The 22,459-nt window shown below is 69.5% G+C and overlaps 5 non-coding genes across 5 annotated transcripts; all 5 read right to left on the minus strand.

Moving 5' to 3' along the window:
• Positions 1-1,587: 1,587 nt before the first annotated feature.
• On the minus strand, positions 1,588-1,706 carry LOC138922289 (5S ribosomal RNA). Its single transcript, XR_011435353.1, has one exon. It is a non-coding gene; the product is annotated as a 5S ribosomal RNA (ribosomal RNA).
• Positions 1,707-5,784: 4,078 nt separating this feature from the next.
• Positions 5,785-5,903, minus strand: LOC138922292 (5S ribosomal RNA). Its single transcript, XR_011435356.1, has one exon. It is a non-coding gene; the product is annotated as a 5S ribosomal RNA (ribosomal RNA).
• A 4,066-nt stretch (positions 5,904-9,969) lies between these two features.
• Positions 9,970-10,088, minus strand: LOC138922293 (5S ribosomal RNA). The gene has a single exon (XR_011435357.1). It is a non-coding gene; the product is annotated as a 5S ribosomal RNA (ribosomal RNA).
• Positions 10,089-14,133: 4,045 nt separating this feature from the next.
• LOC138922294 (5S ribosomal RNA) lies at positions 14,134-14,252 on the minus strand. The gene has a single exon (XR_011435358.1). It is a non-coding gene; the product is annotated as a 5S ribosomal RNA (ribosomal RNA).
• Positions 14,253-18,330: 4,078 nt separating this feature from the next.
• On the minus strand, positions 18,331-18,449 carry LOC138922295 (5S ribosomal RNA). The gene has a single exon (XR_011435359.1). It is a non-coding gene; the product is annotated as a 5S ribosomal RNA (ribosomal RNA).
• Positions 18,450-22,459: the final 4,010 nt, after the last annotated feature.

Raw genomic sequence — 22,459 nt, forward strand, 5'->3', positions numbered from 1 at the left:
CAGCCCGCAGCCCGCAGCCCGAGGAAGCGAGGAGCAGGCGATAGAGGCGCTGGGTTGGCAGGAGGGGACACGGGGCCGGCAGGAGAAGCGAACCGCGAAGAGACTCCCTCCCAGGACGACGATGGCTGAACGGGGAGAGGAGGGAGCTTTGGGTCCTCTCTCGTCCTGCTTTGACCGGGATGTCCCCATTTTTCCACAGCGAGCGAGTATGGCTCTTGGATTCGGTGGGGGAAGACGTGGTTTATCTGGAGGACTTTTCCCTTCGGGGGTTCAAAGTCCGTTCTCTGAGGCAAGGCTCCCTCTCTGCCTCCCTGTCCTTCCCATTCGCCTCCCCGGAAGCCAGCTCTCCTCCCGGTTTCCTGGATCCCTTGGCCACGGTCCTCTGTTGCAAACACAGGCAGGTGCAAAGAAGATGCGAAAGGCTGCCCGAGCCACGCGAACGGAAAGCTGAAGCCAGGGAGCCAGGAAGGGCTGGCTGCTGAGGGAGGACGTGTCCTGTCAGGAGGCTTTTCAACTCCCTCTGACAGATGCGGCCTGGAGGGGCGGGGCCCGGCCGGGGCCCTGGGTGGTAGGGGTCGGGTGTGAGGGGGTGGGTGGGAGGCGGGGGGAGGCGGGAAGAGAGGGAGGCCCCCGAGTGAGGGGACACCAAAAGCCTCAGCCATCAAGACTCCTCATCTTTGCATCCAGCGTTCTCAAACTCAAAACGAACGCAAGCTCATCCACCAGGAGCAACGTAGCAGCGTTTCCAAGCGAGGCAGGACCGCCGAAGGCGAAAGCAGAATGGGATCCTAGTCAGGTGGAGCTTGAAACTCAGACCCACCCCCCCCCCCCACCCCCCCCACCACCTCCCCCCCTCCCCGCCACCCCGGGAAGGGGGCTTCTGGAAGGAAAAGCGAGACAAACTGACAGGGACAAACTTAGGTCGGGAAAGGAGTGTTGATTGTGAATGAGCCTCTCAAGGACAAGCGAGCGGGTACCAGGTTTTAGAAGATGACCTGCAGCGGCACAGACGCCAGCAAAGGCAGAAGCCATCCGTCTTGGGTGAGGTGCCCGAGACGCGCCTCTCTAACCCAGTCCGCCCTGTCCTTGGAGAAGCGGGCGGTGTCTGGAAAAGCCTGACCAGGTGTCTTTCCTCGGTGGGCGGGGCTGGTCGCTTTGGGACCCGTTTGGGCCTCCCGGCACCGCCGTGGAATCCGTTCCACCTGACAGGACGACTCTACCCGGCGGCTGGGGCGGCGGGGGCGGGGCGCCGAGGGAAGGGCTGGGGTGTCACCGGAGCGGGAGCCGAGCGGGTGGGAAGAGGCCGAGGCCAGAGGGAGCCGGCGGGCGGCGTGTGCGGCGTCGGGGTCCCGGTCCCGGTCCCGGTCCCGGTCCCGCCGGCTGGCCCCGATTGGCCCTGGGTTCGGGTGGGGCCGCGAGCTGGAAGGGTTGGGCTGTGGCGGGGAGGGGTTGGGCCCTGCCCATGGGCGGCGCCGGCGGGCCCGCGGTGCGGAGGGTGGCGGGGGGGGTGGGGGAGGGCTGGCTGGAGGGGTGGGGGGCGTCCGCGGAGGACGGAGGCCGGAGGCGGCAAAAGGCGAGGGAGGCAAAAGCCTACAGCACCCGGTATTCCCAGGCGGTCTCCCATCCAAGTACTAACCAGGCCCGACCCTGCTTAGCTTCCGAGATCAGACGAGATCGGGCGCGTTCAGGGTGGTATGGCCGTAGACGCTGGCGCCTGCCGCCGGCGCCCCTAAGAAGCCGCGCCGCGTCGCCCGGCCCGCGGCTCGCGCGCGCGCCCAGGCCTCTGTGACGCGCACCCGCCGCCGCCGGCGCCCCCTGCGCCCGCGCTCGGCCTGCCGCCTTCCTCCCGCTGCTGCCTCCCGCCGCGGCCGCCTCGGGCGCGGCCAGCGGGCCAGCCAAACCCTGCGCTGCCCCGCCCTGCTGCCCTCCCAGGGCGCGGAGGCCTGGAGCAGCCCGGGGTGCGAGGAGGCGGGGCGGGGCGGGCGGCGGTGGGAAACGAGGGGTGGTGGGGGCGGGGATGGGGGCGGGGCGCCTGGCTGGGCGCTCTCCCCTCGCGGCCCGGGAACACTCCAGGCCGCCCTGGCCGCTCGGATCCGGCGATGGGTCGCAGGAGATGCGGCTGCTGGGAGGTGGGGGGCGCGGGGCACTTGGCCCGAGGCGTCGGGGCGTCGGGCCGCCGGGCCCGTGCTCCTCTGAGTCCCCTCCGGCCCGAGGGGCCTCCCAGCGGGAGCCCTGACCTCTGCGGCGCCGGCCGGGCCCCGACTTGCCCAAACCCAGGCGGAGCCACCGGCGCGACCAGAGGGCGTCAGCGGAAGCCCGCCGCGCTGCCCCTGAGGGCGCGGGGAGGCGGGGCGGCCACCCTTCCCCCCGCCAGCGCCGCCCAGGAGACCGGCACCCCGCCCCCAACCCGCCCCTCGCGGGGACCCTGGACAGCTCCTGCTGGCGCCAGCCCAGAGACCCAGAGACAGAGACAGAGACAGAGACACGGAGAAACAGAGAAACGGCGACACGGAGAGGATCCAAGACACGGACCTAGACAGACACCCACCCTGACCCAGAGAGGCTCTGCCCAAGAGCTCGCTTCCCCCCCAGGAGGGCGGTGGTGCTGGAGCTGGGCCCGGGCCAGGAGGCAGGGGCCCCGGGGCTGGCGATCACCCCTGGGGCCCTAGGCCGCGCAGACAGGCTCTCAGGAGTCCCGGGCTCCCGGCATCGCTGCCCCGCCATCGCCCAGGAACCACAGACAGGCACCGGAGCTCGCTGGCGCGCTCTGTCTGCGCTTGCGTGTGCGTGTGCGTGTGCGTGTGCGTGTTGTGCGAGTGGGTGTGTAGCGTGTGTGTGTGTGTGTGTGTGTGCGCGCGCGCGCGCGCCTGTGTGTCTGTGTGCCTGTGTGTGTGCGCGTCCGGGTTTGCGTGTTCCTTTCTCTCCGCTTCTTCACTCTGGCTCTTTTCCTCTTTCTGCCGGGCACCCCCGACCTTACTGAGGTGATAGAAGGAGCAGGCAGAAAAGTCAGGGCCCAGAGAACTTGGCACGAGAAAGCAGCTCCATCTACCAGACATGTAGAAGCCCCTCCCCGACGACCGACCGCAGCGTCCCCGTTCTGCTCAAGTGCCGCTGGGGACGTTGCCCGGGATCTCCCGCCCGCTAGGTCACCGACGAAGGCGCCTCCGTTTTCCCAAGAGCGCGCTCGCGCCCAGGACGGAGGGAGGAGCAGCACGGTGTGACGACGGGGAGGAAGAGTCGCGTCCGAAGGCCCGTCGGTGCCTGCCGACGTCCCGGCTCTCCCTGTCTCGAGACCTCTGGGCTTCAGGGTTCTGTGCCGCAAGGCTTTCCCGCCGCAGCCCCCGGGACCCAGGGCGCGCTGTGTGCGCTGCCCGTCTCCAGCGTTTGGGCCCTGTGGGCCTTCTTGCGTCCCACTGGAAAGGGGACCCTGGGACGGAGAGAAGACGGGCAGGGGGCGGGCTTCGGCAAAGAGAGCGACGGCCATCCACAGACGTCCGACGAGGCCCTCCGGGGCGCCAAGCTCTCCATTTTCCACGGCACGTGTCCTCGTCAGGTTCTGCCACCTCTCGCCGGCATGCGTAGGCACACCGCTGGTCTTGCGGCCCCAGAGGCGAGGAGGCGAACGCCCCGGAGGCCGAGATTGGCACCCGCGTTCTCGGCTGCTGGGTGGCCAGCACCTAGGAGAGTGTCTGGCCGGAAGCAGCCAGGCGATCGATCCCTGGGTGCTGGATGAGCCTCGGCGGCAAGAAGTAGGCTCGTGGGGAAGGACGGCGGCCGAGGCCCGGGCCCCCACCGAGGCCGCGCTCCGTGCTGAGCGGTCCGCTCCGTGTTTCCCGCTTGCGTTCTCACCAGCACTCGCCCCCGCAAGGAGGCACGAACTCCAGGACCCCCTCGCACCAGATGAGGAAAGCGCAGCTCAGGGAGGGCACGTCACTCGCGGGAGACGGCGGCCCTTGGGTTTCAGCTCAGGACTTCGGTCTCCCGAGCCTGCGTTTCGGGGCAAGGCTCCGGTCCCGCGCTCCGGGAAACTGACAGGGACGCAGTCCCGCTTCTCCCCGCAGAAGGTGCTCCTCGGAGATCAGATCCGGGGACCCGTCAGAACCACCCCGGGCACGAGCTGGCAGGGAGCGACGCGCACCGCCCCTGCCCCCCCATCCCGCAGCCCGCGGCCCGCAGCCCGCAGCCCGCAGCCCGCAGCCCGCAGCCCGCAGCCCGAGGAAGCGAGGAGCAGGCGATAGAGGCGCTGGGTTGGCAGGAGGGGACACGGGGCCGGCAGGAGAAGCGAACCGCGAAGAGACTCCCTCCCAGGACGACGATGGCTGAACGGGGAGAGGAGGGAGCTTTGGGTCCTCTCTCGTCCTGCTTTGACCGGGATGTCCCCATTTTTCCACAGCGAGCGAGTATGGCTCTTGGATTCGGTGGGGAAGACGTGGTTTATCTGGAGGACTTTTCCCTTCGGGGGTTCAAAGTCCGTTCTCTGAGGCAAGGCTCCCTCTCTGCCTCCCTGTCCTTCCCATTCGCCTCCCCGGAAGCCAGCTCTCCTCCCGGTTTCCTGGATCCCTTGGCCACGGTCCTCTGTTGCAAACACAGGCAGGTGCAAAGAAGATGCGAAAGGCTGCCCGAGCCACGCGAACGGAAAGCTGAAGCCAGGGAGCCAGGAAGGGCTGGCTGCTGAGGGAGGACGTGTCCTGTCAGGAGGCTTTTCAACTCCCTCTGACAGATGCGGCCTGGAGGGGCGGGGCCCGGCCGGGGCCCTGGGGTGGTAGGGGTCGGGTGTGAGGGGGTGGGTGGGGAGGCGGGGGGAGGCGGGAAGAGAGGGAGGCCCCCGAGTGAGGGGACACCAAAAGCCTCAGCCATCAAGACTCCTCATCTTTGCATCCAGCGTTCTCAAACTCAAAACGAACGCAAGCTCATCCACCAGGAGCAACGTAGCAGCGTTTCCAAGCGAGGCAGGACCGCCCGAAGGCGAAAGCAGAATGGGATCCTAGTCAGGTGGAGCTTGAAACTCAGACCCACCCACCCCCCTACCCCCCCACCACCTCCCCCCCCTCCCCGCCACCCCGGGAAGGGGGCTTCTGGAAGGAAAAGCGAGACAAACTGACAGGGACAAACTTAGGTCGGGAAAGGAGTGTTGATTGTGAATGAGCCTCTCAAGGACAAGCGAGCGGGTACCAGGTTTTAGAAGATGACCTGCAGCGGCACAGACGCCAGCAAAGGCAGAAGCCATCCCGTCTTGGGTGAGGTGCCCGAGACGCGCCTCTCTAACCCAGTCCGCCCTGTCCTTGGAGAAGCGGGCGGTGTCTGGAAAAGCCTGACCAGGTGTCTTTCCTCGGTGGGCGGGGCTGGTCGCTTTGGGACCCGTTTGGGCCTCCCGGCACCGCCGTGGAATCCGTTCCACCTGACAGGACGACTCTACCCGGCGGCTGGGGCGGCGGGGGCGGGGCGCCGAGGGAAGGGCTGGGGTGTCACCGGAGCGGGAGCCGAGCGGGTGGGAAGAGGCCGAGGCCAGAGGGAGCCGGCGGGCGGCGTGTGCGGCGTCGGGGTCCCGGTCCCGGTCCCGGTCCCGGTCCCGCCGGGCTGGCCCCGATTGGCCCTGGGTTCGGGTGGGGCCGCGAGCTGGAAGGGTTGGGCTGTGGCGGGGAGGGGTTGGGCCCTGCCCATGGGCGGCGCCGGCGGGCCCGCGGTGCGGAGGGTGGCGGGGGGGGTGGGGGAGGGCTGGCTGGAGGGGTGGGGGGCGTCCGCGGAGGACGGAGGCCGGAGGCGGCAAAAGGCGAGGGAGGCAAAAGCCTACAGCACCCGGTATTCCCAGGCGGTCTCCCATCCAAGTACTAACCAGGCCCGACCCTGCTTAGCTTCCGAGATCAGACGAGATCGGGCGCGTTCAGGGTGGTATGGCCGTAGACGCTGGCGCCTGCCGCCGGCGCCCCTAAGAAGCCGCGCCGCGTCGCCCGGCCCGCGGCTCGCGCGCGCGCCCAGGCCTCTGTGACGCGCACCCGCCGCCGCCGGCGCCCCCTGCGCCCGCGCTCGGCCTGCCGCCTTCCTCCCGCTGCTGCCTCCCGCCGCGGCCGCCTCGGGCGCGGCCAGCGGGCCAGCCAAACCCTGCGCTGCCCCGCCCTGCTGCCCTCCCAGGGCGCGGAGGCCTGGAGCAGCCCGGGGTGCGAGGAGGCGGGGCGGGGCGGGCGGCGGTGGGAAACGAGGGGTGGTGGGGGCGGGGATGGGGGCGGGGCGCCTGGCTGGGCGCTCTCCCCTCGCGGCCCGGGAACACTCCAGGCCGCCCTGGCCGCTCGGATCCGGCGATGGGTCGCAGGAGATGCGGCTGCTGGGAGGTGGGGGGCGCGGGGCACTTGGCCCGAGGCGTCGGGGCGTCGGGCCGCCGGGCCCGTGCTCCTCTGAGTCCCCTCCGGCCCGAGGGGCCTCCCAGCGGGAGCCCTGACCTCTGCGGCGCCGGCCGGGCCCCGACTTGCCCAAACCCAGGCGGAGCCACCGGCGCGACCAGAGGGCGTCAGCGGAAGCCCGCCGCGCTGCCCCTGAGGGCGCGGGGAGGCGGGGCGGCCACCCTTCCCCCCGCCAGCGCCGCCCAGGAGACCGGCACCCCGCCCCCAACCCGCCCCTCGCGGGGACCCTGGACAGCTCCTGCTGGCGCCAGCCCAGAGACCCAGAGACAGAGACAGAGACAGAGACACGGAGAAACAGAGAAACGGCGACACGGAGAGGATCCAAGACACGGACCTAGACAGACACCCACCCTGACCCAGAGAGGCTCTGCCCAAGAGCTCGCTTCCCCCCCAGGAGGGCGGTGGTGCTGGAGCTGGGCCCGGGCCAGGAGGCAGGGGCCCCGGGGCTGGCGATCACCCCTGGGGCCCTAGGCCGCGCAGACAGGCTCTCAGGAGTCCCGGGCTCCCGGCATCGCTGCCCCGCCATCGCCCAGGAACCACAGACAGGCACCGGAGCTCGCTGGCGCGCTCTGTCTGCGCTTGCGTGTGCGTGTGCGTGTGCGTGTGCGTGTTGTGCGAGTGGGTGTGTAGGCGTGTGTGTGTGTGTGTGTGTGTGTGCGCGCGCGCGCGCGCCTGTGTGTCTGTGTGCCTGTGTGTGTGCGCGTCCGGGTTTGCGTGTTCCTTTCTCTCCGCTTCTTCACTCTGGCTCTTTTCCTCTTTCTGCCGGGCACCCCCGACCTTACTGAGGTGATAGAAGGAGCAGGCAGAAAAGTCAGGGCCCAGAGAACTTGGCACGAGAAAGCAGCTCCATCTACCAGACATGTAGAAGCCCCTCCCCGACGACCGACCGCAGCGTCCCCGTTCTGCTCAAGTGCCGCTGGGGACGTTGCCCGGGATCTCCCGCCCGCTAGGTCACCGACGAAGGCGCCTCCGTTTTCCCAAGAGCGCGCTCGCGCCCAGGACGGAGGGAGGAGCAGCACGGTGTGACGACGGGGAGGAAGAGTCGCGTCCGAAGGCCCGTCGGTGCCTGCCGACGTCCCGGCTCTCCCTGTCTCGAGACCTCTGGGCTTCAGGGTTCTGTGCCGCAAGGCTTTCCCGCCGCAGCCCCCGGGACCCAGGGCGCGCTGTGTGCGCTGCCCGTCTCCAGCGTTTGGGCCCTGTGGGCCTTCTTGCGTCCCACTGGAAAGGGGACCCTGGGACGGAGAGAAGACGGGCAGGGGGCGGGCTTCGGCAAAGAGAGCGACGGCCATCCACAGACGTCCGACGAGGCCCTCCGGGGCGCCAAGCTCTCCATTTTCCACGGCACGTGTCCTCGTCAGGTTCTGCCACCTCTCGCCGGCATGCGTAGGCACACCGCTGGTCTTGCGGCCCCAGAGGCGAGGAGGCGAACGCCCCGGAGGCCGAGATTGGCACCCGCGTTCTCGGCTGCTGGGTGGCCAGCACCTAGGAGAGTGTCTGGCCGGAAGCAGCCAGGCGATCGATCCCTGGGTGCTGGATGAGCCTCGGCGGCAAGAAGTAGGCTCGTGGGGAAGGACGGCGGCCGAGGCCCGGGCCCCCACCGAGGCCGCGCTCCGTGCTGAGCGGTCCGCTCCGTGTTTCCCGCTTGCGTTCTCACCAGCACTCGCCCCCGCAAGGAGGCACGAACTCCAGGACCCCCTCGCACCAGATGAGGAAAGCGCAGCTCAGGGAGGGCACGTCACTCGCGGGAGACGGCGGCCCTTGGGTTTCAGCTCAGGACTTCGGTCTCCCGAGCCTGCGTTTCGGGGCAAGGCTCCGGTCCCGCGCTCCGGGAAACTGACAGGGACGCAGTCCCGCTTCTCCCCGCAGAAGGTGCTCCTCGGAGATCAGATCCGGGGACCCGTCAGAACCACCCCGGGCACGAGCTGGCAGGGAGCGACGCGCACCGCCCCTCCCCCCCCATCCCGCAGCCCGCAGCCCGCAGCCCGCAGCCCGCAGCCCGCAGCCCGAGGAAGCGAGGAGCAGGCGATAGAGGCGCTGGGTTGGCAGGAGGGGAAACGGGGCCGGCAGGAGAAGCGAACCGCGGAGAGACTCCCTCCCAGGACGACGATGGCTGAACGGGGAGAGGAGGGAGCTTTGGGTCCTCTCTCGTCCTGCTTTGACCGGGATGTCCCCATTTTTCCACAGCGAGCGAGTATGGCTCTTGGATTCGGTGGGGAAGACGTGGTTTATCTGGAGGACTTTTCCCTTCGGGGGTTCAAAGTCCGTTCTCTGAGGCAAGGCTCCCTCTCTGCCTCCCTGTCCTTCCCATTCACCTCCCCGGAAGCCAGCTCTCCTCCCGGTTTCCTGGATCCCTTGGCCACGGTCCTCTGTTGCAAACACAGGCAGGTGCAAAGAAGATGCGAAAGGCTGCCCGAGCCACGCGAACGGAAAGCTGAAGCCAGGGAGCCAGGAAGGGCTGGCTGCTGAGGGAGGACGTGTCCTGTCAGGAGGCTTTTCAACTCCCTCTGACAGATGCGGCCTGGAGGGGCGGGGCCCGGCCGGGGCCCTGGGGTGGTAGGGGTCGGGTGTGAGGGGGTGGGTGGGGAGGCGGGGGGAGGCGGGAAGAGAGGGAGGCCCCCGAGTGAGGGGACACCAAAAGCCTCAGCCATCAAGACTCCTCATCTTTGCATCCAGCGTTCTCAAACTCAAAACGAACGCAAGCTCATCCACCAGGAGCAACGTAGCAGCGTTTCCAAGCGAGGCAGGACCGCCCGAAGGCGAAAGCAGAATGGGATCCTAGTCAGGTGGAGCTTGAAACTCAGACCCACCCACCCCCCTACCCCCCCACCACCTCCCCCCCTCCCCGCCACCCCGGGAAGGGGGCTTCTGGAAGGAAAAGCGAGACAAACTGACAGGGACAAACTTAGGTCGGGAAAGGAGTGTTGATTGTGAATGAGCCTCTCAAGGACAAGCGAGCGGGTACCAGGTTTTAGAAGATGACCTGCAGCGGCACAGACGCCAGCAAAGGCAGAAGCCATCCCGTCTTGGGTGAGGTGCCCGAGACGCGCCTCTCTAACCCAGTCCGCCCTGTCCTTGGAGAAGCGGGCGGTGTCTGGAAAAGCCTGACCAGGTGTCTTTCCTCGGTGGGCGGGGCTGGTCGCTTTGGGACCCGTTTGGGCCTCCCGGCACCGCCGTGGAATCCGTTCCACCTGACAGGACGACTCTACCCGGCGGCTGGGGCGGCGGGGGCGGGGCGCCGAGGGAAGGGCTGGGGTGTCACCGGAGCGGGAGCCGAGCGGGTGGGAAGAGGCCGAGGCCAGAGGGAGCCGGCGGGCGGCGTGTGCGGCGTCGGGGTCCCGGTCCCGGTCCCGGTCCCGGTCCCGCCGGGCTGGCCCCGATTGGCCCTGGGTTCGGGTGGGGCCGCGAGCTGGAAGGGTTGGGCTGTGGCGGGGAGGGGTTGGGCCCTGCCCATGGGCGGCGCCGGCGGGCCCGCGGTGCGGAGGGTGGCGGGGGGGGTGGGGGAGGGCTGGCTGGAGGGGTGGGGGGCGTCCGCGGAGGACGGAGGCCGGAGGCGGCAAAAGGCGAGGGAGGCAAAAGCCTACAGCACCCGGTATTCCCAGGCGGTCTCCCATCCAAGTACTAACCAGGCCCGACCCTGCTTAGCTTCCGAGATCAGACGAGATCGGGCGCGTTCAGGGTGGTATGGCCGTAGACGCTGGCGCCTGCCGCCGGCGCCCCTAAGAAGCCGCGCCGCGTCGCCCGGCCCGCGGCTCGCGCGCGCGCCCAGGCCTCTGTGACGCGCACCCGCCGCCGCCGGCGCCCCCTGCGCCCGCGCTCGGCCTGCCGCCTTCCTCCCGCTGCTGCCTCCCGCCGCGGCCGCCTCGGGCGCGGCCAGCGGGCCAGCCAAACCCTGCGCTGCCCCGCCCTGCTGCCCTCCCAGGGCGCGGAGGCCTGGAGCAGCCCGGGGTGCGAGGAGGCGGGGCGGGGCGGGCGGCGGTGGGAAACGAGGGGTGGTGGGGGCGGGGATGGGGGCGGGGCGCCTGGCTGGGCGCTCTCCCCTCGCGGCCCGGGAACACTCCAGGCCGCCCTGGCCGCTCGGATCCGGCGATGGGTCGCAGGAGATGCGGCTGCTGGGAGGTGGGGGGCGCGGGGCACTTGGCCCGAGGCGTCGGGGCGTCGGGCCGCCGGGCCCGTGCTCCTCTGAGTCCCCTCCGGCCCGAGGGGCCTCCCAGCGGGAGCCCTGACCTCTGCGGCGCCGGCCGGGCCCCGACTTGCCCAAACCCAGGCGGAGCCACCGGCGCGACCAGAGGGCGTCAGCGGAAGCCCGCCGCGCTGCCCCTGAGGGCGCGGGGAGGCGGGGCGGCCACCCTTCCTCCCGCCAGCGCCGCCCAGGAGACCGGCACCCCGCCCCCAACCCGCCCCTCGCGGGGACCCTGGACAGCTCCTGCTGGCGCCAGCCCAGAGACCCAGAGACAGAGACAGAGACAGAGACACGGAGAAACAGAGAAACGGCGACACGGAGAGGATCCAAGACACGGACCTAGACAGACACCCACCCTGACCCAGAGAGGCTCTGCCCAAGAGCTCGCTTCCCCCCCAGGAGGGCGGTGGTGCTGGAGCTGGGCCCGGGCCAGGAGGCAGGGGCCCCGGGGCTGGCGATCACCCCTGGGGCCCTAGGCCGCGCAGACAGGCTCTCAGGAGTCCCGGGCTCCCGGCATCGCTGCCCCGCCATCGCCCAGGAACCACAGACAGGCACCGGAGCTCGCTGGCGCGCTCTGTCTGCGCTTGCGTGTGCGTGTGCGTGTGCGTGTGCGTGTTGTGCGAGTGGGTGTGTAGGCGTGTGTGTGTGTGTGTGTGTGTGTGCGCGCGCGCGCGCGCCTGTGTGTCTGTGTGCCTGTGTGTGTGCGCGTCCGGGTTTGCGTGTTCCTTTCTCTCCGCTTCTTCACTCTGGCTCTTTTCCTCTTTCTGCCGGGCACCCCCGACCTTACTGAGGTGATAGAAGGAGCAGGCAGAAAAGTCAGGGCCCAGAGAACTTGGCACGAGAAAGCAGCTCCATCTACCAGACATGTAGAAGCCCCTCCCCGACGACCGACCGCAGCGTCCCCGTTCTGCTCAAGTGCCGCTGGGGACGTTGCCCGGGATCTCCCGCCCGCTAGGTCACCGACGAAGGCGCCTCCGTTTTCCCAAGAGCGCGCTCGCGCCCAGGACGGAGGGAGGAGCAGCACGGTGTGACGACGGGGAGGAAGAGTCGCGTCCGAAGGCCCGTCGGTGCCTGCCGACGTCCCGGCTCTCCCTGTCTCGAGACCTCTGGGCTTCAGGGTTCTGTGCCGCAAGGCTTTCCCGCCGCAGCCCCCGGGACCCAGGGCGCGCTGTGTGCGCTGCCCGTCTCCAGCGTTTGGGCCCTGTGGGCCTTCTTGCGTCCCACTGGAAAGGGGACCCTGGGACGGAGAGAAGACGGGCAGGGGGCGGGCTTCGGCAAAGAGAGCGACGGCCATCCACAGACGTCCGACGAGGCCCTCCGGGGCGCCAAGCTCTCCATTTTCCACGGCACGTGTCCTCGTCAGGTTCTGCCACCTCTCGCCGGCATGCGTAGGCACACCGCTGGTCTTGCGGCCCCAGAGGCGAGGAGGCGAACGCCCCGGAGGCCGAGATTGGCACCCGCGTTCTCGGCTGCTGGGTGGCCAGCACCTAGGAGAGTGTCTGGCCGGAAGCAGCCAGGCGATCGATCCCTGGGTGCTGGATGAGCCTCGGCGGCAAGAAGTAGGCTCGTGGGGAAGGACGGCGGCCGAGGCCCGGGCCCCCACCGAGGCCGCGCTCCGTGCTGAGCGGTCCGCTCCGTGTTTCCCGCTTGCGTTCTCACCAGCACTCGCCCCCGCAAGGAGGCACGAACTCCAGGACCCCCTCGCACCAGATGAGGAAAGCGCAGCTCAGGGAGGGCACGTCACTCGCGGGAGACGGCGGCCCTTGGGTTTCAGCTCAGGACTTCGGTCTCCCGAGCCTGCGTTTCGGGGCAAGGCTCCGGTCCCGCGCTCCGGGAAACTGACAGGGACGCAGTCCCGCTTCTCCCCGCAGAAGGTGCTCCTCGGAGATCAGATCCGGGGACCCGTCAGAACCACCCCGGGCACGAGCTGGCAGGGAGCGACGCGCACCGCCCCTCCCCCCCCATCCCGCAGCCCGCAGCCCGCAGCCCGCAGCCCGCAGCCCGCAGCCCGAGGAAGCGAGGAGCAGGCGATAGAGGCGCTGGGTTGGCAGGAGGGGAAACGGGGCCGGCAGGAGAAGCGAACCGCGGAGAGACTCCCTCCCAGGACGACGATGGCTGAACGGGGAGAGGAGGGAGCTTTGGGTCCTCTCTCGTCCTGCTTTGACCGGGATGTCCCCATTTTTCCACAGCGAGCGAGTATGGCTCTTGGATTCGGTGGGGAAGACGTGGTTTATCTGGAGGACTTTTCCCTTCGGGGGTTCAAAGTCCGTTCTCTGAGGCAAGGCTCCCTCTCTGCCTCCCTGTCCTTCCCATTCGCCTCCCCGGAAGCCAGCTCTCCTCCCGGTTTCCTGGATCCCTTGGCCACGGTCCTCTGTTGCAAACACAGGCAGGTGCAAAGAAGATGCGAAAGGCTGCCCGAGCCACGCGAACGGAAAGCTGAAGCCAGGGAGCCAGGAAGGGCTGGCTGCTGAGGGAGGACGTGTCCTGTCAGGAGGCTTTTCAACTCCCTCTGACAGATGCGGCCTGGAGGGGCGGGGCCCGGCCGGGGCCCTGGGGTGGTAGGGGTCGGGTGTGAGGGGGTGGGTGGGGAGGCGGGGGGAGGCGGGAAGAGAGGGAGGCCCCCGAGTGAGGGGACACCAAAAGCCTCAGCCATCAAGACTCCTCATCTTTGCATCCAGCGTTCTCAAACTCAAAACGAACGCAAGCTCATCCACCAGGAGCAACGTAGCAGCGTTTCCAAGCGAGGCAGGACCGCCCGAAGGCGAAAGCAGAATGGGATCCCAGTCAGGTGGAGCTTGAAACTCAGACCCACCCACCCCCCTACCCCCCCACCCCGGGAAGGGGGCTTCTGGAAGGAAAAGCGAGACAAACTGACAGGGACAAACTTAGGTCGGGAAAGGAGTGTTGATTGTGAATGAGCCTCTCAAGGACAAGCGAGCGGGTACCAGGTTTTAGAAGATGACCTGCAGCGGCACAGACGCCAGCAAAGGCAGAAGCCATCCCGTCTTGGGTGAGGTGCCCGAGACGCGCCTCTCTAACCCAGTCCGCCCTGTCCTTGGAGAAGCGGGCGGTGTCTGGAAAAGCCTGACCAGGTGTCTTTCCTCGGTGGGCGGGGCTGGTCGCTTTGGGACCCGTTTGGGCCTCCCGGCACCGCCGTGGAATCCGTTCCACCTGACAGGACGACTCTACCCGGCGGCTGGGGCGGCGGGGGCGGGGCGCCGAGGGAAGGGCTGGGGTGTCACCGGAGCGGGAGCCGAGCGGGTGGGAAGAGGCCGAGGCCAGAGGGAGCCGGCGGGCGGCGTGTGCGGCGTCGGGGTCCCGGTCCCGGTCCCGGTCCCGGTCCCGCCGGGCTGGCCCCGATTGGCCCTGGGTTCGGGTGGGGCCGCGAGCTGGAAGGGTTGGGCTGTGGCGGGGAGGGGTTGGGCCCTGCCCATGGGCGGCGCCGGCGGGCCCGCGGTGCGGAGGGTGGCGGGGGGGGGTGGGGGAGGGCTGGCTGGAGGGGTGGGGGGCGTCCGCGGAGGACGGAGGCCGGAGGCGGCAAAAGGCGAGGGAGGCAAAAGCCTACAGCACCCGGTATTCCCAGGCGGTCTCCCATCCAAGTACTAACCAGGCCCGACCCTGCTTAGCTTCCGAGATCAGACGAGATCGGGCGCGTTCAGGGTGGTATGGCCGTAGACGCTGGCGCCTGCCGCCGGCGCCCCTAAGAAGCCGCGCCGCGTCGCCCGGCCCGCGGCTCGCGCGCGCGCCCAGGCCTCTGTGACGCGCACCCGCCGCCGCCGGCGCCCCCTGCGCCCGCGCTCGGCCTGCCGCCTTCCTCCCGCTGCTGCCTCCCGCCGCGGCCGCCTCGGGCGCGGCCAGCGGGCCAGCCAAACCCTGCGCTGCCCCGCCCTGCTGCCCTCCCAGGGCGCGGAGGCCTGGAGCAGCCCGGGGTGCGAGGAGGCGGGGCGGGGCGGGCGGCGGTGGGAAACGAGGGGTGGTGGGGGCGGGGATGGGGGCGGGGCGCCTGGCTGGGCGCTCTCCCCTCGCGGCCCGGGAACACTCCAGGCCGCCCTGGCCGCTCGGATCCGGCGATGGGTCGCAGGAGATGCGGCTGCTGGGAGGTGGGGGGCGCGGGGCACTTGGCCCGAGGCGTCGGGGCGTCGGGCCGCCGGGCCCGTGCTCCTCTGAGTCCCCTCCGGCCCGAGGGGCCTCCCAGCGGGAGCCCTGACCTCTGCGGCGCCGGCCGGGCCCCGACTTGCCCAAACCCAGGCGGAGCCACCGGCGCGACCAGAGGGCGTCAGCGGAAGCCCGCCGCGCTGCCCCTGAGGGCGCGGGGAGGCGGGGCGGCCACCCTTCCCCCCGCCAGCGCCGCCCAGGAGACCGGCACCCCGCCCCCAACCCGCCCCTCGCGGGGACCCTGGACAGCTCCTGCTGGCGCCAGCCCAGAGACCCAGAGACAGAGACAGAGACAGAGACACGGAGAAACAGAGAAACGGCGACACGGAGAGGATCCAAGACACGGACCTAGACAGACACCCACCCTGACCCAGAGAGGCTCTGCCCAAGAGCTCGCTTCCCCCCCAGGAGGGCGGTGGTGCTGGAGCTGGGCCCGGGCCAGGAGGCAGGGGCCCCGGGGCTGGCGATCACCCCTGGGGCCCTAGGCCGCGCAGACAGGCTCTCAGGAGTCCCGGGCTCCCGGCATCGCTGCCCCGCCATCGCCCAGGAACCACAGACAGGCACCGGAGCTCGCTGGCGCGCTCTGTCTGCGCTTGCGTGTGCGTGTGCGTGTGCGTGTGCGTGTTGTGCGAGTGGGTGTGTAGGCGTGTGTGTGTGTGTGTGTGTGTGTGCGCGCGCGCGCGCCTGTGTGTCTGTGTGCCTGTGTGTGTGCGCGTCCGGGTTTGCGTGTTCCTTTCTCTCCGCTTCTTCACTCTGGCTCTTTTCCTCTTTCTGCCGGGCACCCCCGACCTTACTGAGGTGATAGAAGGAGCAGGCAGAAAAGTCAGGGCCCAGAGAACTTGGCACGAGAAAGCAGCTCCATCTACCAGACATGTAGAAGCCCCTCCCCGACGACCGACCGCAGCGTCCCCGTTCTGCTCAAGTGCCGCTGGGGACGTTGCCCGGGATCTCCCGCCCGCTAGGTCACCGACGAAGGCGCCTCCGTTTTCCCAAGAGCGCGCTCGCGCCCAGGACGGAGGGAGGAGCAGCACGGTGTGACGACGGGGAGGAAGAGTCGCGTCCGAAGGCCCGTCGGTGCCTGCCGACGTCCCGGCTCTCCCTGTCTCGAGACCTCTGGGCTTCAGGGTTCTGTGCCGCAAGGCTTTCCCGCCGCAGCCCCCGGGACCCAGGGCGCGCTGTGTGCGCTGCCCGTCTCCAGCGTTTGGGCCCTGTGGGCCTTCTTGCGTCCCACTGGAAAGGGGACCCTGGGACGGAGAGAAGACGGGCAGGGGGCGGGCTTCGGCAAAGAGAGCGACGGCCATCCACAGACGTCCGACGAGGCCCTCCGGGGCGCCAAGCTCTCCATTTTCCACGGCACGTGTCCTCGTCAGGTTCTGCCACCTCTCGCCGGCATGCGTAGGCACACCGCTGGTCTTGCGGCCCCAGAGGCGAGGAGGCGAACGCCCCGGAGGCCGAGATTGGCACCCGCGTTCTCGGCTGCTGGGTGGCCAGCACCTAGGAGAGTGTCTGGCCGGAAGCAGCCAGGCGATCGATCCCTGGGTGCTGGATGAGCCTCGGCGGCAAGAAGTAGGCTCGTGGGGAAGGACGGCGGCCGAGGCCCGGGCCCCCACCGAGGCCGCGCTCCGTGCTGAGCGGTCCGCTCCGTGTTTCCCGCTTGCGTTCTCACCAGCACTCGCCCCCGCAAGGAGGCACGAACTCCAGGACCCCCTCGCACCAGATGAGGAAAGCGCAGCTCAGGGAGGGCACGTCACTCGCGGGAGACGGCGGCCCTTGGGTTTCAGCTCAGGACTTCGGTCTCCCGAGCCTGCGTTTCGGGGCAAGGCTCCGGTCCCGCGCTCCGGGAAACTGACAGGGACGCAGTCCCGCTTCTCCCCGCAGAAGGTGCTCCTCGGAGATCAGATCCGGGGACCCGTCAGAACCACCCCGGGCACGAGCTGGCAGGGAGCGACGCGCACCGCCCCTGCCCCCCCATCCCGCAGCCCGCGGCCCGCAGCCCGCAGCCCGCAGCCCGCAGCCCGCAGCCCGCAGCCCGAGGAAGCGAGGAGCAGGCGATAGAGGCGCTGGGTTGGCAGGAGGGGACACGGGGCCGGCAGGAGAAGCGAACCGCGAAGAGACTCCCTCCCAGGACGACGATGGCTGAACGGGGAGAGGAGGGAGCTTTGGGTCCTCTCTCGTCCTGCTTTGACCGGGATGTCCCCATTTTTCCACAGCGAGCGAGTATGGCTCTTGGATTCGGTGGGGAAGACGTGGTTTATCTGGAGGACTTTTCCCTTCGGGGGTTCAAAGTCCGTTCTCTGAGGCAAGGCTCCCTCTCTGCCTCCCTGTCCTTCCCATTCGCCTCCCCGGAAGCCAGCTCTCCTCCCGGTTTCCTGGATCCCTTGGCCACGGTCCTCTGTTGCAAACACAGGCAGGTGCAAAGAAGATGCGAAAGGCTGCCCGAGCCACGCGAACGGAAAGCTGAAGCCAGGGAGCCAGGAAGGGCTGGCTGCTGAGGGAGGACGTGTCCTGTCAGGAGGCTTTTCAACTCCCTCTGACAGATGCGGCCTGGAGGGGCGGGGCCCGGCCGGGGCCCTGGGGTGGTAGGGGTCGGGTGTGAGGGGGTGGGTGGGGAGGCGGGGGGAGGCGGGAAGAGAGGGAGGCCCCCGAGTGAGGGGACACCAAAAGCCTCAGCCATCAAGACTCCTCATCTTTGCATCCAGCGTTCTCAAACTCAAAACGAACGCAAGCTCATCCACCAGGAGCAACGTAGCAGCGTTTCCAAGCGAGGCAGGACCGCCCGAAGGCGAAAGCAGAATGGGATCCTAGTCAGGTGGAGCTTGAAACTCAGACCCACCCACCCCCCTACCCCCCCACCACCTCCCCCCCTCCCCGCCACCCCGGGAAGGGGGCTTCTGGAAGGAAAAGCGAGACAAACTGACAGGGACAAACTTAGGTCGGGAAAGGAGTGTTGATTGTGAATGAGCCTCTCAAGGACAAGCGAGCGGGTACCAGGTTTTAGAAGATGACCTGCAGCGGCACAGACGCCAGCAAAGGCAGAAGCCATCCCGTCTTGGGTGAGGTGCCCGAGACGCGCCTCTCTAACCCAGTCCGCCCTGTCCTTGGAGAAGCGGGCGGTGTCTGGAAAAGCCTGACCAGGTGTCTTTCCTCGGTGGGCGGGGCTGGTCGCTTTGGGACCCGTTTGGGCCTCCCGGCACCGCCGTGGAATCCGTTCCACCTGACAGGACGACTCTACCCGGCGGCTGGGGCGGCGGGGGCGGGGCGCCGAGGGAAGGGCTGGGGTGTCACCGGAGCGGGAGCCGAGCGGGTGGGAAGAGGCCGAGGCCAGAGGGAGCCGGCGGGCGGCGTGTGCGGCGTCGGGGTCCCGGTCCCGGTCCCGGTCCCGGTCCCGCCGGGCTGGCCCCGATTGGCCCTGGGTTCGGGTGGGGCCGCGAGCTGGAAGGGTTGGGCTGTGGCGGGGAGGGGTTGGGCCCTGCCCATGGGCGGCGCCGGCGGGCCCGCGGTGCGGAGGGTGGCGGGGGGGGTGGGGGAGGGCTGGCTGGAGGGGTGGGGGGCGTCCGCGGAGGACGGAGGCCGGAGGCGGCAAAAGGCGAGGGAGGCAAAAGCCTACAGCACCCGGTATTCCCAGGCGGTCTCCCATCCAAGTACTAACCAGGCCCGACCCTGCTTAGCTTCCGAGATCAGACGAGATCGGGCGCGTTCAGGGTGGTATGGCCGTAGACGCTGGCGCCTGCCGCCGGCGCCCCTAAGAAGCCGCGCCGCGTCGCCCGGCCCGCGGCTCGCGCGCGCGCCCAGGCCTCTGTGACGCGCACCCGCCGCCGCCGGCGCCCCCTGCGCCCGCGCTCGGCCTGCCGCCTTCCTCCCGCTGCTGCCTCCCGCCGCGGCCGCCTCGGGCGCGGCCAGCGGGCCAGCCAAACCCTGCGCTGCCCCGCCCTGCTGCCCTCCCAGGGCGCGGAGGCCTGGAGCAGCCCGGGGTGCGAGGAGGCGGGGCGGGGCGGGCGGCGGTGGGAAACGAGGGGTGGTGGGGGCGGGGATGGGGGCGGGGCGCCTGGCTGGGCGCTCTCCCCTCGCGGCCCGGGAACACTCCAGGCCGCCCTGGCCGCTCGGATCCGGCGATGGGTCGCAGGAGATGCGGCTGCTGGGAGGTGGGGGGCGCGGGGCACTTGGCCCGAGGCGTCGGGGCGTCGGGCCGCCGGGCCCGTGCTCCTCTGAGTCCCCTCCGGCCCGAGGGGCCTCCCAGCGGGAGCCCTGACCTCTGCGGCGCCGGCCGGGCCCCGACTTGCCCAAACCCAGGCGGAGCCACCGGCGCGACCAGAGGGCGTCAGCGGAAGCCCGCCGCGCTGCCCCTGAGGGCGCGGGGAGGCGGGGCGGCCACCCTTCCCCCCGCCAGCGCCGCCCAGGAGACCGGCACCCCGCCCCCAACCCGCCCCTCGCGGGGACCCTGGACAGCTCCTGCTGGCGCCAGCCCAGAGACCCAGAGACAGAGACAGAGACAGAGACACGGAGAAACAGAGAAACGGCGACACGGAGAGGATCCAAGACACGGACCTAGACAGACACCCACCCTGACCCAGAGAGGCTCTGCCCAAGAGCTCGCTTCCCCCCCAGGAGGGCGGTGGTGCTGGAGCTGGGCCCGGGCCAGGAGGCAGGGGCCCCGGGGCTGGCGATCACCCCTGGGGCCCTAGGCCGCGCAGACAGGCTCTCAGGAGTCCCGGGCTCCCGGCATCGCTGCCCCGCCATCGCCCAGGAACCACAGACAGGCACCGGAGCTCGCTGGCGCGCTCTGTCTGCGCTTGCGTGTGCGTGTGCGTGTGCGTGTGCGTGTTGTGCGAGTGGGTGTGTAGGCGTGTGTGTGTGTGTGTGTGTGTGCGCGCGCGCGCGCGCCTGTGTGTCTGTGTGCCTGTGTGTGTGCGCGTCCGGGTTTGCGTGTTCCTTTCTCTCCGCTTCTTCACTCTGGCTCTTTTCCTCTTTCTGCCGGGCACCCCCGACCTTACTGAGGTGATAGAAGGAGCAGGCAGAAAAGTCAGGGCCCAGAGAACTTGGCACGAGAAAGCAGCTCCATCTACCAGACATGTAGAAGCCCCTCCCCGACGACCGACCGCAGCGTCCCCGTTCTGCTCAAGTGCCGCTGGGGACGTTGCCCGGGATCTCCCGCCCGCTAGGTCACCGACGAAGGCGCCTCCGTTTTCCCAAGAGCGCGCTCGCGCCCAGGACGGAGGGAGGAGCAGCACGGTGTGACGACGGGGAGGAAGAGTCGCGTCCGAAGGCCCGTCGGTGCCTGCCGACGTCCCGGCTCTCCCTGTCTCGAGACCTCTGGGCTTCAGGGTTCTGTGCCGCAAGGCTTTCCCGCCGCAGCCCCCGGGACCCAGGGCGCGCTGTGTGCGCTGCCCGTCTCCAGCGTTTGGGCCCTGTGGGCCTTCTTGCGTCCCACTGGAAAGGGGACCCTGGGACGGAGAGAAGACGGGCAGGGGGCGGGCTTCGGCAAAGAGAGCGACGGCCATCCACAGACGTCCGACGAGGCCCTCCGGGGCGCCAAGCTCTCCATTTTCCACGGCACGTGTCCTCGTCAGGTTCTGCCACCTCTCGCCGGCATGCGTAGGCACACCGCTGGTCTTGCGGCCCCAGAGGCGAGGAGGCGAACGCCCCGGAGGCCGAGATTGGCACCCGCGTTCTCGGCTGCTGGGTGGCCAGCACCTAGGAGAGTGTCTGGCCGGAAGCAGCCAGGCGATCGATCCCTGGGTGCTGGATGAGCCTCGGCGGCAAGAAGTAGGCTCGTGGGGAAGGACGGCGGCCGAGGCCCGGGCCCCCACCGAGGCCGCGCTCCGTGCTGAGCGGTCCGCTCCGTGTTTCCCGCTTGCGTTCTCACCAGCACTCGCCCCCGCAAGGAGGCACGAACTCCAGGACCCCCTCGCACCAGATGAGGAAAGCGCAGCTCAGGGAGGGCACGTCACTCGCGGGAGACGGCGGCCCTTGGGTTTCAGCTCAGGACTTCGGTCTCCCGAGCCTGCGTTTCGGGGCAAGGCTCCGGTCCCGCGCTCCGGGAAACTGACAGGGACGCAGTCCCGCTTCTCCCCGCAGAAGGTGCTCCTCGGAGATCAGATCCGGGGACCCGTCAGAACCACCCCGGGCACGAGCTGGCAGGGAGCGACGCGCACCGCCCCTGCCCCCCCATCCCGCAGCCCGCGGCCCGCAGCCCGCAGCCCGCAGCCCGCAGCCCGCAGCCCGCAGCCCGAGGAAGCGAGGAGCAGGCGATAGAGGCGCTGGGTTGGCAGGAGGGGACACGGGGCCGGCAGGAGAAGCGAACCGCGAAGAGACTCCCTCCCAGGACGACGATGGCTGAACGGGGAGAGGAGGGAGCTTTGGGTCCTCTCTCGTCCTGCTTTGACCGGGATGTCCCCATTTTTCCACAGCGAGCGAGTATGGCTCTTGGATTCGGTGGGGAAGACGTGGTTTATCTGGAGGACTTTTCCCTTCGGGGGTTCAAAGTCCGTTCTCTGAGGCAAGGCTCCCTCTCTGCCTCCCTGTCCTTCCCATTCGCCTCCCCGGAAGCCAGCTCTCCTCCCGGTTTCCTGGATCCCTTGGCCACGGTCCTCTGTTGCAAACACAGGCAGGTGCAAAGAAGATGCGAAAGGCTGCCCGAGCCACGCGAACGGAAAGCTGAAGCCAGGGAGCCAGGAAGGGCTGGCTGCTGAGGGAGGACGTGTCCTGTCAGGAGGCTTTTCAACTCCCTCTGACAGATGCGGCCTGGAGGGGCGGGGCCCGGCCGGGGCCCTGGGGTGGTAGGGGTCGGGTGTGAGGGGGTGGGTGGGGAGGCGGGGGGAGGCGGGAAGAGAGGGAGGCCCCCGAGTGAGGGGACACCAAAAGCCTCAGCCATCAAGACTCCTCATCTTTGCATCCAGCGTTCTCAAACTCAAAACGAACGCAAGCTCATCCACCAGGAGCAACGTAGCAGCGTTTCCAAGCGAGGCAGGACCGCCCGAAGGCGAAAGCAGAATGGGATCCTAGTCAGGTGGAGCTTGAAACTCAGACCCACCCACCCCCCTACCCCCCCACCACCTCCCCCCCTCCCCGCCACCCCGGGAAGGGGGCTTCTGGAAGGAAAAGCGAGACAAACTGACAGGGACAAACTTAGGTCGGGAAAGGAGTGTTGATTGTGAATGAGCCTCTCAAGGACAAGCGAGCGGGTACCAGGTTTTAGAAGATGACCTGCAGCGGCACAGACGCCAGCAAAGGCAGAAGCCATCCCGTCTTGGGTGAGGTGCCCGAGACGCGCCTCTCTAACCCAGTCCGCCCTGTCCTTGAGAAGCGGGCGGTGTCTGGAAAAGCCTGACCAGGTGTCTTTCCTCGGTGGGCGGGGCTGGTCGCTTTGGGACCCGTTTGGGCCTCCCGGCACCGCCGTGGAATCCGTTCCACCTGACAGGACGACTCTACCCGGCGGCTGGGGCGGCGGGGGCGGGGCGCCGAGGGAAGGGCTGGGGTGTCACCGGAGCGGGAGCCGAGCGGGTGGGAAGAGGCCGAGGCCAGAGGGAGCCGGCGGGCGGCGTGTGCGGCGTCGGGGTCCCGGTCCCGGTCCCGGTCCCGGTCCCGCCGGGCTGGCCCCGATTGGCCCTGGGTTCGGGTGGGGCCGCGAGCTGGAAGGGTTGGGCTGTGGCGGGGAGGGGTTGGGCCCTGCCCATGGGCGGCGCCGGCGGGCCCGCGGTGCGGAGGGTGGCGGGGGGGGTGGGGGAGGGCT

This window comes from Equus caballus, unplaced genomic scaffold, assembly GCF_041296265.1.
Source record: "Equus caballus isolate H_3958 breed thoroughbred unplaced genomic scaffold, TB-T2T haplotype2-0000698, whole genome shotgun sequence".
Lineage (NCBI taxonomy): Eukaryota > Metazoa > Chordata > Mammalia > Perissodactyla > Equidae > Equus > Equus caballus.